General features: G+C 43.6%; 1 pseudogene; it reads left to right on the top strand.

The window, feature by feature from the left end:
• The window catches only part of LOC125134938 (T cell receptor alpha chain MC.7.G5-like), a 446151-nt pseudogene that overhangs the window by 364587 nt on the left and 67549 nt on the right, over positions 1-14015 (top strand).

Raw genomic sequence — 14015 nt, 5'->3', positions numbered from 1 at the left:
GTGGTGTAGGTTGCAGACGCGGCTCAGATCCAGCATTGTTGTGGCTCTGGCGTAGGCCGGTGGCTGCAGCTCCGATTCAACCCCTAGCCTGGGAACCTCCATATGCCGTGGGAGCAGCCCAAGAAATAGCAAAAAAAAAAAAAAAAAAAAAAAAAAATAGAAGCCAGGACATAACAACAGCTGGGAGGCACTACCCTAAAAAACAGGAGACTGACTTGCTCCCCCAAGAGGGAAGTTTCTCTGCTTCCCTGGTCCCCCCACTGCTCGGGTTCATCAGGGAGTCCTGTCCATTCCACCACAAGGTGTAGCCCCAGTCTGTCCACTTCTCTCCACCCCCAACTCCCACCCCCTCCCGCCAACACCACCATCTCTTGTCAGGACCACAGCAATAACCCCCTAACCGGTCCCCTCGCTTCTGCTCTTGCCCCTAGACAATCTCTTCTCCAGGTCTTTATTGGGTGTAAATCTGATGATGCCAGCTGGACAGCCCTTCCTGGGCCTGTAACCCACTGCACATGGTGGGCCACTGCCTCCTGCCAGCCTCCCTACACGTCCTTCCCTGCCTCTCCCTCCCCTTCAGCCACCGTGGCCTTCATTCTCTACCTGCCTCCCTCTTCTAGCTGCCTGAACCCCTGGTTCCAGTTTTTCACAAAGCTCAGCTCAAAGAAGATTTCCCTGGAGAGGAAATTCATCACTCATCTGGGTACCCAGAGTCACCCTCAGTTACATCTCTGTCTTATTTTCTCTCACATCACTATTTGAAATTAAAGAGTTTATATGCCTCTATTATTTATTTACCTTTACCTTCTGGCCCATGTACACACCTACGCCATCATGTAAGCTCTGTGAAGGCAGAGCCTTGTTTATCTTTTCACTGCTGTGTCCAAGCCCCTGGGACTGTGTCTGCCACATGATTGACCAACAGTAAATATTTGTGAACAAGGGAATACAACTTTCTCCACTTAACAACTCACCATTGGTCCCGCTGTGTCCAGTCACTTGTGACGGAACATGATGGAAGCTAATACGAGAAAAAGAGTCTATATATATGTATAACTGGGTCATTTTGCTGTATAGCAGAAATTGACAGAACATTGTAAATCAACTATAATAAAACAATTAAAAATTAAAACAATTTTTAAAACCTTACCATTGACATAAATATGATTGCAAGTTTTCGGGATTTTTTTTTTTTTTTGAGGTATAGTTGGTTTACAATGTTGTATAGTTTCTGGTGTACAGCACAGTGATTCAGTTATCTTTTCATATTCCTTTCCATTACAGTTTATTATAGTATATTGGATTTAGTTCCCTGTGCTATACTGTAAGACTTCATTGTTTATCTATTTTATATATAGTAATTTGTATCTGCTAATCCCAAATTCCTAATTTATCCTTCCCCCACCCCCTTTCCCCTTTGGTAATCAGAAGTTTGTTTTCTATGTCTGTGAGTCTGTTTCTCTTTCCTAAATAAGTCCATTTTTGTCAATTTTTGAGATTCTATGTATAAGCAATATCATATGGTGTTTGTCTTTATCCTTTTGATTTACTTCATGTAATATGATAATCTCTAATCTAGGTCCATCCATGTTACCGAAAATGGCATTATTTCATTCTTTTTTATGGCTGAATAATATTCCTCTGTGTGTGTGTGTGTGTGTGTGTGTGTGTGTGTACCACCTCTTTATGCATTCATCTGTCATGGACATTTAGATTGCTTCCATGTCTTGGCTATTATAAATAGTAAGATTGCCAGATTCAGCAAATAAAAATACAGAACACCCAGTTAAGTTGGCATTTCAAAGGAATAACAAAAAAATTTTTACTAGTGATTGGGACGTGCCATATTTGAAACATATTTATTCTAAAAAGCTTTTCATTGTTCATCTGAAATTCCAAGTTCACTGGGCATTTTGCATTTTATTTGGCAACCCTAGTCATGACAGTTATCACAAGTACACCCCAGGAAGCCTGAAGCCCTAGTGTGATCATCCCCAGGCCCCCATATGTGGAAGAAGTTTCAGCCAAGGTGCTACTCCTTATGAGCAGCTGCTGCCAGGCCTGCACTGCCCCCTGCAGGCAGGGATCCCCTCTCAAAAACACCAGCCCCTCTGTTGGAGAAAGGCCCCCACGGAGCTTCTAGGTCTTTCATGGGTTCTCACAGTCCCTACTCAGTCTCTGAGTGTCTGTCCACGTTCCAAAGGTGTTACTAGGAATGCTATTTATGACAGATGAGTGTTCCCTTCCTGATCAAGGCAATAATTGTTTTCAAATTAAACTACTACCCCTCTTCTGACAACCCAACCTCAGCTACATCAGGCCACGCCCGAGAACAGTAGAGAGGTGCAGAGACCTACACACAGAGGGACAGGCCCTCTCCCTAATGCTTCCCAGGGAAGGTTCACACACCAAAACTTCCTTGGGGTGGCATAGTCGTGATTCTCCCCACCATGGTGTCCTTCCAATGTTCCTTGAAAGGCATCCCTTCCAGAAGGGCACTTCTCAGAACAGCAGTGCATTATCGAGTTCAAGGAGTAGGGTTCTGGAGCCAGACCGCCTGGGTTCCTATTAGCTCCAGTATCTATTTGCTATGTGACCTAATTCCTCCAAGCCTCAATTTCTCCATCTATAAAATGGAGGTGATAATAATAATCACTTTTTCACAGAACTGTTGGAAAATTAAATGAAAAAACACATGCATTTCACCCAGCAGGTGATCTAGGAATGTTAGATACTGCTGCTGCTCTTGTCATTTTTATTAAATAGACTGATAACTCAAGTTCCTGAGAACTTGATCCTCATCAAAGAAGTTCAGAGTTAAGATGCTGAATAAATCTAAAAAGTAAAGTTGTGAAATCTGGCAAAAGACATGTTATACCAAAAAAAAAAAAAAGTGACTCTCATCTTTGATTTGCTGTCACTGCTGCAAGCATGTCATAGAGCATGTCAGCTCCGAGACCTGAGCCAGCTGGGCTCATCCCAAACCCCCGGGAATGTTGGGAGCACAGCCCACTGTCCCATGTCTTCCCAAAGTTGCAACAGACTTGTTGATGGCAGACCGCAATGTATAAGAGAGAGACCCCTAAAGGTCGGGGAAGAGCGATCTCAAGATTTAATGACCTATTACAGATGTATTGCCCTGGAACTTCCCTACCCCATCTCCCTTAGATCTAGTGACATCTGCATCTGGGCAGTTCCCCAAGGCAGTGAGTTCCCCAAGTGTTGAGGGCCCCACTCAACAGAGGCCCTCGGGGTCCTAGAGATTTGGTAAAGAAGCCCCTCTTGTCCCACGGCTTGGATATTGATCACTAGCATCACTCAAAAAAAGGGACTCTTCAAGTTTCCTTTGAGGTGGGCAGCTTTGTTTTTGACCTCACAGCGCCCTCTGCTGCTCTAATCAGCCCATCTCCCTAAATAGGTCAGACTGGAGGTTGGCAGAAAATAGGTCAGAGGAGGAAAATATTGTTTGTTCACAACTAAAGTCAAAGTTGCTGCTTCTGTTCCCCGATCTCCTCCCAACCCTGACACTGGCAGCTGCTTCTCTGATGGCCCCAAGGGCCCATCCTCACTCAGTGCACTCAAAGCTCTGTCTTCAAGGACACGAGAAAGCAGCCTGCCAGGGCAGATGGGCATGTCCCTGTCAACCGAAAGCCTGATGCAACAGTAAAGGACACAGGGAGATGTCTTTGGATGGATGTGGACAAACATATCTCTTTTTTAGGAAAGAATAGAAATATGACTAAAAGAAAAGGCTTAGAAACAGCTGAATGTGGGGTAATGGGAGTGAGTGGCCTAGAGAAAGGGTTTCTGCATCACTTTCTTCCTGTGCCAAATTCTATTCCAGAACCCCAGGGGCAGACCTGGGCTGATGGACAAGAGGAATCATGCCAGATTCAGCACACATCTTCCACCCCCAGGACCTCTGTTTAAAGGAAGGATCTTGCCAAAGGCTCTTTGGGCAAAAGCGAGAGAGCCAGAAGAATGCTACTGTGGTTTGTTGCCCAAGGCTGGTGTTTGAAGGAAAGCTGAGAGGAAGAACAGATGCTCCCTGATGTTACTATTGCCACCTCTGGAGCAGCCTATGGAAAAAAACTCTTGGTCCAACCAGGTTAGTGATAACTTTTGTGATGGGGTTGTGTGGGCCTGGCCTGACCCTTCCCAACCAGATTTCTCCAGCCACCTGTGGGCTTTTCTTTCCAATTATTCCCCAGCCACAGAGACGAACAGGTTATATCTGAATTACCAAGGACTAGCAATTTCTAGTAGCTATCTGGAGCACACTTTTAAGAAGGATTGTAAACTATACATAAAATAGATAACAAGAATTTACTGTATAGCAGAGAGAACTAGATTCAATATCTTGTAATAACCCATAATGGAAAAGAATTACATATATATATATATATATATATATATATATATATATCCCACTTACATATATAACTAAATTACCATATATTCATATATGTATTATATTCATACATATATTTTACGTATATATAACTGAATCACTTTGCTGTATACCTGAAACTAATACAGTACTGTAAATCAGCTATACTTCAATTTTTTTAAAAAAAGGATTGTGAGGAGTTCCTGTTGTGGCTCAGCAGGTTAAGAATCTGACTAGTAGCCATGAGGATGTGGTTTTATCCCTGGCCTCACTCAATGGATTAAGGATCTGGTGTTGCTGCAAGCATGTAGGTCACAGATGCAGCTTGGATCCGGCATTGCTGTAGTTATGGTGTAGGCCAGCAGCCACAGCTCCACTTAGACCCCTAGCCTGGTAACTTACATATGCTGCAGGTGCGGCCCTAAATAGAAAAAAAGAAAAAAAAAAGGATTGTGAGGCCAGAGGAAAAGGGTGATATGTCTATCTGCAACATCCACCACAGGAGCAGACCCAGGAGGTAACAGCACACTGCTTTGTGTTGCCACCCCAGCTTTACTTGTCAGCCCTGTAGTGAGTCCTGCAGAGAAAGACTCGTCAGAGCCAGCTCTCTGTTGGATTATCCTTTTGGTAAAGGGCAGATTTCTAAATCTCTATCTTTCCCTTGACTTCCCTGAGATCTCATGCGCCATTTCCCCCACTATCAATTGCTGTTGCCTGCAGCCTAAGAAATAAACATTTTTTAAATGACTTAAGGTGCTCTGCATCTCTTTAAAATCATTAACCCTGGGCCAAAATTCAACATCTCCCTTGTGTGGCTTACCCACTGTTTGACAGAGATCATCAGATCTGGGCTGGCCAGTAGGGCCACTAGGGATGGCGGCTACTCAGGAAAGATTCCTCTTCCCCTGAGTCACAGGGAGGAAAAAGGCAGGACTAGAAAAAGGCAGGTGTTCTGAGTTCTAGCCCCAGCTTGACCTCTTTCCTGTTGACATGGTCTTGAGCAAATCCACCCCTTAGGGATTTGGCTTCTTCATCTTTAAACTTGGCGCCAGCAGCTGCTAAGTGTCCCCCCCCCCCCAAGTCTTGCATTCTAGAATACTAATGTATGAAGCTGCAGATGTGACCTGAGGGGGTTATGGGTTTATATTCCCCTATGTATGTTGCTTGAACTCCTCATTGTCCAGCAAAGGGAAACATCAGAGCATGCTTCTTCACGAGAGTAGCATCATTTCTTGATTCAATAGGTGTAACTCATCAGAGCCTGAAGGGTCATGCCCAGATGCCAACTTGGAATCCAGTTATTGTTGCATCTGGGAGAGAGAAAGTGCTGGAAATAGCCTTTGTGGGTTTTTTTTTTAAAGATTTTTATTTTTTATTATAGCTGATTTACAATGTGTCAATTTCTGCTGTACAGCAAAGTGACCCAGTCATTCATACACACATGTGCGTGTGTGTGTGTGTGTTTGTGTGTGTATGTTCTTTTTCTCACATTATCCTCCATCATGTTCCATCACGAGTGATTAGATATCATTCCCTATGTGGAAACAGCCTTTGGATTAAAACATCAATTTGGCTCCCCCAAAAGAAGAAGCCTCTGCATAGTGTGATAACATTTTGATATCTTATTTATCATCTTCATCCCTGAAATCTGTTCTGCCCCTTCCCATCTCTGCCCTGACACAGAGAAGGAGGGCAGAGGGCTGTCTCCATCTAAAGAGGAAGAACAAGGTTGGCGCCACATCCCTTTCATCTGCGCTGATGCTTCTGGTTTTTGTAAAGGTGTTCACTCCTGTGGGAAGGGGGTTAATAGGAAACTGACATTTGGAGCCAAAACTAGAGGAATCTTGAAACTCAGTAAGTATTATCTGGCAGATTTAATTTTTTCCTCATCTGAAAATTGTCAGAGAGATATTCAAGTGCTCTTGGAGGAGTAGGAACAAAAGATTAATGTATAATACAATTCAAGTTAACAAATATTTATTAAGCGCCCACCGTTTTTCCCAGGGATCATCTGGGCCAGTTTCTGAGGAGATGGTACCATTGCCCTGAGGGAGAAGGGGTTTGTCAATAGATGAGCAAGGACAACATCTTTACCTTTGAGACCCAGACAGGGCGAACTCTGGCCCTGAGCGAGGAGCTTAGCTTCAGGGAAAGAAATGTACAAACAGCATGGATAATCTAAAACACGGGGTAACCGAAAATGTTATTTTATGATTGGCTTTGGCATGTAATTCTTTATTTTGTAGGGCAGGTTTCTCTTCCCAGCTATAAGTTTTCTTAAGCTGATCTATGAAGTCTATGGGGGAAAAGCTTTTCAAGAATCGTATATTTCTAAAATTAGGCTTCCAGCAATCAACAAAGGAAGAAGTGGTACTTTTTGCCCTTACAATAATGACGAAGGGGACCAGCATCCTTCACATACTTGATGTCCAAGGGGGTCTCCTTCTCTGCTGTGGGTCAGAACCAGCGGTGAACCACCAGGCAGTTATATTTCTTAAAGATCTGCGCAACAGGGTGGGCCATAAGAAATGGCCTGAGAGGCGTTCAGGGTACAGGGGGCTCAGCTGCCCAGGAACCCAGAGAACTTTGGACCCACCCGGACATGGTCGGTCCAGCTCTCCTCAAAGCCTGATCCTGGACTGCCTTAGGAAGACAGGGACAACTCTCAAGGACCTTGCTCAGGAAGCTGGCACCCTCTTGTGCCCCTAATCACACTAGAGATGGGCTGAGATGAGGAAGTCACAGCCCAGCAGTAAGAGGGACTTTTGGTAAAGGGCCCAGGCACTGTGTGAAGAACACTGAGAAACTGACCTTTGGGCAGGGGACTCTGTTAACTGTAAGCCTGAGTAAGTATCCATTTCAGTGTAGCGTTATCATTAGAAGACCCCCTCAGTACCTAATATCTAGCAATCAGAGAGCTGGAACCCTTGGCTAGGTGATGAATTCTCTTATCCACTGAGAAAAGACTCTAAAGATCAAACCACCTTTCCTGTGGGTAAGCAAGAGCCTGGAGTTTACGTAAAGGCGTCAGCTCCTGTGGGAAGGACAGAGATAGGAAATTTACATTCGGTGCCGGGACTCAAGTGAGAGTAAAAACCTAGTAAGTACTATAGTTTTAAACCAAAGGGGTTGGTTTCTTTGGTTTGGTTTTTGAATTATCTGGAAGGTCCAAAGAAAGAACACTTCCCCCTGAGGATTTGGTTCCCAAATTCTGACTTTAGACTTCTAAAAAGATCAAATGCTAAGGCAGATGGTAGGATTGGAAAACTGTATTCCTAGGTAACAGAGAAAAGTACAGACCTACTTTTCTCTGCTTATTTGTTTTGTTTAGAAATGGGGAGGAGGATCAGATACCCTGAGGGTGGGTGGGGTTATGGGGTGGGGGGACATTTGCACAGAATTTTTGGAAAGATTAAATCTAGAGAATCACAACAAAAACTATCAGCTCAAAAAGTCCTTAAAGACCACCTCGCTCACCTTTTTAAATTCACATGAGGACAGTGAAACTCAGAGAGGTTTGTGAACTTGCTCAAGGTCACATAGCTAAGGCTGGTCCAGGGCAAAGCCAAGACAGCTCATCATGCTGACCAATCCAGGCCCAAGAGAAGGAAAACCTCATGTCCTTGACTAAACAGCTTCATTTGCACCCCCAAATATTCTTCATCCAAGACTTAGCTCAAAACAGAAGCCCAGAGTTCTAAAGAGAGATAAAATTATTGTGTGTTTTTGGGGAAAAGCTGGCTGAAGTCAGAACAACAGCTGAACTAGATATTAGGGGAGGCATGCAGCCAGCTGCAGACTGAGGCAGGAATGGAAAAAGCCAAAAGGAAAACACTGGTCTTGTCTTCAGACAATTGACTATGACCATCAAACACTACCTATAAATTCTACAGAGCTAATTTCTCTCCCAGTGGGATTTTATATCTATGATGGATTGCGTCGGCTATGCAATTACATTGGACCACAGAATGTGTATGCAGACTCAGCTTGCTGAGCCTTCTGGTATCTTAAAGTGGCAATCATATCTCTAGCCATACCCCTCTGCCCTGAAGCTCTGGGCTACTGAAAAGAAAGGCACCATCACTCATCCTGTCTTAGAAGCTTGGAAGTTGAAGGAAATGTGAGTTCTTGGGAAGCTCTGCAGAGCTGGGTTCGCTAAACTGACCCCATAGGTTTTTGCCAAACCCCTCAGCACTGTGTTCAGCAAAATGATGGCTCTAAAATGACATTTGGGAAGGGGACTCAGCTCACAGTGCATCTTGGTAAGTGGAGGGGGCACTGAACCTTCCTCTTAAATGTGACTTGAGATCCTTTTTACAGCAATTAATGGGGAGGTGGCTTCTTGACCCATCTCCACTCATGTTCAAGTCCTGCCCGGCTCAAAGATACCCTCCCCACATCCCCCAAATTGTCCAACCGTGAAGGTGCACCCTTGCAGCTAGAAAGTTTTTGCTAAATTCTTACAAAATCACTTAACCCCTCTATCAAACTGCTTGGTGAGTTTTCTGTTGCCCTGCCGGTTGACCAGTTAGAGGAAGAGAAGTGCACAAGGACTTTGAGATTCTTTTCGATCATTGTGAAAAGAGGAGTGTTGGTCATGTGTTTTAATGATGACATTGGCCTTGTGCTTTAATGATGACATTGGACTTATGTTTTAATGATGACATTGGCCATGTGTTTTAACGATGACATTGGCCATGTGTTTTAATGATGACTTATGAACTGCTTACTATGTGTTAGGTAATGAGCTGCATGCTTCCTATCCATCATCACAGTCAATTCTTATGCCAACTATGTGGGTTAAGTGCTATTATTATCCTCATTTTGTAGAAGAGAGCTTTTATAATTTTTATATTTTCTATTTTTATAGACGCATGAAGAGAGGTTGAGTCACTTGTTCAAACTGACTCAGTGAGAAAGCGGGCCCTGAAATTTAATTCTTAGCACTCAGATTCCAGAGCTAAATGTTTATGGGCGTGGGGACGGGTAATGTTTGGGGGGAAAGTTATTGATGCTTTGGTCTCTAAAATTGCTAAAATAATCCCTAGAGAAGTGTTGTCTCAGCTAAGCATCCAGGGTTAAGCAACAGGACCACTGCAACACACTTGTAGATCCTCATCCTTACAACCAAGTCACCACGCAGCATCATTCACTCCACTGTACAGACAGGGCAACTGATGTGCAGCAAGTTGAGGAACTTGCCTTGGGTTTGAAACCCCAAGCCCGAGCGATTTCAGATTAATTGCAACTGCCAACCAACTAAACTAATCAATTAATTCATGGTGATAATCTAAGGTAAAGACGGATTAAATAGTTTGCATCCCTTTTTGGGAATGACCATGCAATTATGTAATCATACAACTTGGTGTTTCTGCCTTTGTGCTTCCTCTGGGAGAGCAGAAGGCCCAGCTCACAGTGCCTGTGTAAGGGTCCTGGCAGTATTTGTAAAGCAGTCTGTGGGGGTGTGACTCAGGGTGGAGCTGCAGGTGTCTTCTTTGGAAAGGGAACGAAACTGACAGTAAACCCATGTAAGTTTGAACAACTCATGCTTCCACATTTCTGCTGGAACCTTAGTTCCTAAATTTTCCATTTTGTTTTATAAACCACCGCAACTCCCTTGATGGATTCTAATTTAAACAGCTGCTGATGTGTACCTACCTCAGGTGGGACTCTGCTATTGACTCTCACTTACCAATAGGTAATAGGTGAGAGCAACAGTGCTAATGGAGCATGAAACTAATGAGTCAGACTGTTGGAAAGCTTAATTTTGTGTTATAACTAGTGGAACTTTCCATGGGACTAAGAGAAAAATCAGTTAACTCTCTGAGCCTGTATTCTCTTCCTCTGTAAAATGGGGGTGGCAGTTCCTTCTCCTGGCTTACCAGAGCAGGCATGTTGTGGGGGAATGTTGGCACATTTCCAATGAAGTGACAATAATGCAAGGAAAAAGGAGGGCCCCCATGTGGCTCATAAACTCTACTACCAGACCATCATTATAAAGAGTTAGTTTTATCAGTTGGAGGGGGAGCTCTTGGACAATCAGTAAATACCTAAGTAGGTAGTAAGGGGAGTTTGGGCAATTGAGTTTTTGTAGAGTCTTGAGTCATTGTGTGGTACCTCAGCTGGTGATAAGCTGATATTTGGAAAAGGAACAACTCTGAGTGTTAGACCAGGTATGTTTTGAAGATCACTTGTTTCTAAACATAAGCCGCCGCTCTTAGAAATTCAGTGAAAGATCCTGAATTAGCCAGTTATTGGCATCTCTGGGGACTTGGTGCCATGGGTCTTTCTGGTAAAGATGATCGTGAGGGCAGCCTCTGATGGAGCCCCTTTATGCTGTTTCTTCAACATCTTTAAGCCCTTGGAAATGTTAGGCTGGTTTTTGTAGTTGTTGGAGATGTGTGTCTAACAAATGGAATCTGAACTAAAGTTTTAGTGTGTGGGGGCAGAAGTCATTTTGGAAGAAAGGATAGATTAGACTAAGGTACATAGCAAAGCAGGGGTGCAATGCAGCCTGATCCAAAAGGAGACAGGGAGATGCAGCCGATTGATGTACAGAACTGAATGACTGCCCCTCTGGTGAGCTAATTGTCGCCCCAAGACCTCCATGTTGGTGCAGCTAGGAAAAGAACTGCTTAATTCCCGTCATTCTCAAATTCTTGGAGCCACACCGGTTGGATAAAGCCACATGAGGTTTTTCTGGTGCTGACATTGATAACAAGCTGCTATTTAGGGAAAGGGTAAGACTGAAAGCAAATATTCAAAATAGTCAGAAAGATCATGAACTTGTGAAAATCTGCCCCAGGAGGCCGTTAACCACTACATTTCTAATTGGGATTTTTTTCATCCTTGCCTTGGCTGAGCTCTGCATCAGAGAACCCCCTTCTGATACCCACTCACTTCTGTGCCCCTTGATGAAAAGGGGCAACTAAGCTTGAAAGTGTGAGGCAAGGATTCCCTCACCCAGCGTAATAACACCCTTTCTCTCCACCTTGCAACACACAGAGGGAGATTCTGAGGGCTGACCACTACTCTTAAAACAAATCTGATTGACTTGAATGTAGCAGAAATTTTGCTCCATGAGGGCATCCCTCTTTACTACAACAGATGCTCATTCCAGACAACTGTTTGGGGTTTAAGTTTTGCTTATAATTCATAAAAGATACCAACTACCCAATGGATACCTTGAGGTCAAACTTCTACTTTCATGGCCAAATTAGTATCCACATTAGAAAGGCTAGAATCAGGATGTCTTAGTGAGTATTATGTTAGTTCCAGATGACCTTCCTGAAGTCCCTTGTGCCTAAGACAGCATGAGATTAAAAAGTGTTTCCATGCTGACCTATGTGCTGAGTTGCTAATTAGAGTTCAAAAAGCAGGCTGGGTCACCTGCTATGCTTCCAGACTGGGTTGGATATTTAGGGTCCTCCAGATACTAGAAATGATAATCAGAAAAAGCACATGCTATTCCTTTTTTATTTATAATTCTCATCTCTCCCCAAGAACCGTTATAAATTTTCTCCCAAAGGTGTTATATTCATCCTTCTTTTGGCTCCTTTATTTGTGATGTGTACAGAGATGAAATATTGGTTGAGATTCAAAAAATATCTATGAGATTTACCTTAAGCTTTGCCTGTCAGAGAGATTCTAAGAGCTAAAAAGATGGGAAGCTGACATTTGGGGATTAGATTAAAAAGAAAATTCAAATTAATCCCAAGGAGGAATGCTCAGTAGATGGTTATTTAGAAATAAGCACGTCAACCCCACAAGCCTAGCTGCTTGGTTGGCTGCACTGCCCCCATCTTGGGCTTGCCTGGAAGAGTAATAATAACTTGTTCACCCCAGACCTGTCTTGGGAAGAGAGAAATGTCACCCTCTAGCCCTAAAAACTCCTTCGGAATTGGTTCATTTCAATAGCGTTTATCATTACACATGGTGTTCTGGTAGTAATAGAAAAGTGCATTAGACGCTTCAGCAAATGGAAATGAAATGTAAATTTAGATTGTAAATATAGGACTGCAGTAAATAGATAGCAAGGAAAAAAGATGAAGAGATTAGAAACTTGCCACATCCCTCTAACCCTAAAGGGATTGTTTCTATAAATAGTTTAAAAAGATTGAAGAAGAAGGGGGAGGAAGAGGAGGAGAACAGAAGCAAACAGATTTTCCCCTAATCCTTTTCACTTTTGCAAAATTGAAAATCGTCTTTCAATCAATTTCCCCCAGCAGAAGAAAGAAACCATGCCTGCTTTCACTTACTAAAGGGCGAGTGGGTGGGTGTCTGCTGGAACTGATTCTGAGGAGGGCTCCCTGTTGGTGACAAGACTAGCAATGTCCTGGTTGGGAGGGGAAGGGATTAAGTCCAAAAATAAGTCCAAAGAGGTGTGCAGGAAAAAGAAGGGCTCAGAGGGCAGGATTTCCCCTGGATTTTCTGCCTTGACTTCTAACCTTTCCTGTCTTGGCTGACAGATTAGGTCCCAGACAGCAGGCCCTAAGATTCAAACTAGAACTTTCAAGGAGCGGAACTAGCTTAGCTTCACTCAGCAGACCTTGCATATTCTGACTTTAAAGGATTCTTTTAATTCGGGTGTTTTTAGGGAGAGCTCTGTAAAGGCTAAAGGGTATTTAAAAAAAAAAAAGAGAGAAGTTCCCATTGTGGCGCAATGGTTAAAGAATCTGACTAGGAACCATGAGGTTGCAGGTTCTTTCCCTGGCCTGGCTCAGTGGGTTAAGGATCCGGTGTTGCCGTGAGCTGTGGTGTAGGTCACAGACACGGCTCAGATCCTGTGTTGCTGTGGCTGTGGTGTAGGCCGGCAGCTGTAACTCTAATTAGACCCCTAGCCTGGGAACACACATGCTGCAGGTGTAGCCCTAAAAAGACAAAAGACAAAAAAAAAAAATTAAAAAAGAAGAAGAAAGAAAAGTTAAAATTCTATGAAGTAAAAATAAAAACATTAAACATCTAACTGACAAATAAAGTAAAAATCTGGTACATATCTGCAACTGCTGAAGGGTACTTGACCAAGGAGGAAGAAAGCAGCCCCAAAAGAGACAATGTCCTAACCTCTCTGAATTGAGATTCGAGCCACTGTCCGAATGGGTCTGACCCCAGCAGTCTTGGGTGCTGAGAGCAGGTGAGACTCCTCCTCAAGGGGGAGAGAGTGGCCTGCTGTTTGTGTAAAGCTCTTTGTCAAGGTGCAACTCTGGGGAGTGCTGGCCAGAAGCTGGTATTCGGGCAAGGAACCAGGCTGACCATCAACCCTAGTGAGTAAGAACGGGTGAAGCCACATGGGGCTCCCAACAGCCTTTTCCCTTCTAGACCGCATCCTGCAGGCTCTCTTGGATGGGCATAAACTTATTCTGTCTGGTCCATCACAGGGAAGCAGACCCAGAAAGACCAGAAGGCCCTCAAAATCCTACCTTTGAAAAATCCCTGTACAACCCCCTCACTCTCCCCTCTGTCTATAGTCAGTTTCCAGTAAACCAGAATCTAGTGAGTTGATGTTAGCCCTAGAGTCCAATAAAATAGAAACCGTGACTGCCAACCAGAGGTAGACAATGAGGGAAGGAGAAAAAGAGATGGTTTACACAAACTAAGGTGGCAGCTTAGACAGAAAAACAATCTT

This window comes from Phacochoerus africanus, chromosome 9 (assembly GCF_016906955.1).
Source record: "Phacochoerus africanus isolate WHEZ1 chromosome 9, ROS_Pafr_v1, whole genome shotgun sequence".
NCBI classification, from domain to species: domain Eukaryota; kingdom Metazoa; phylum Chordata; class Mammalia; order Artiodactyla; family Suidae; genus Phacochoerus; species Phacochoerus africanus.
This window is presented reverse-complemented; position numbering and strand designations above follow the sequence as displayed.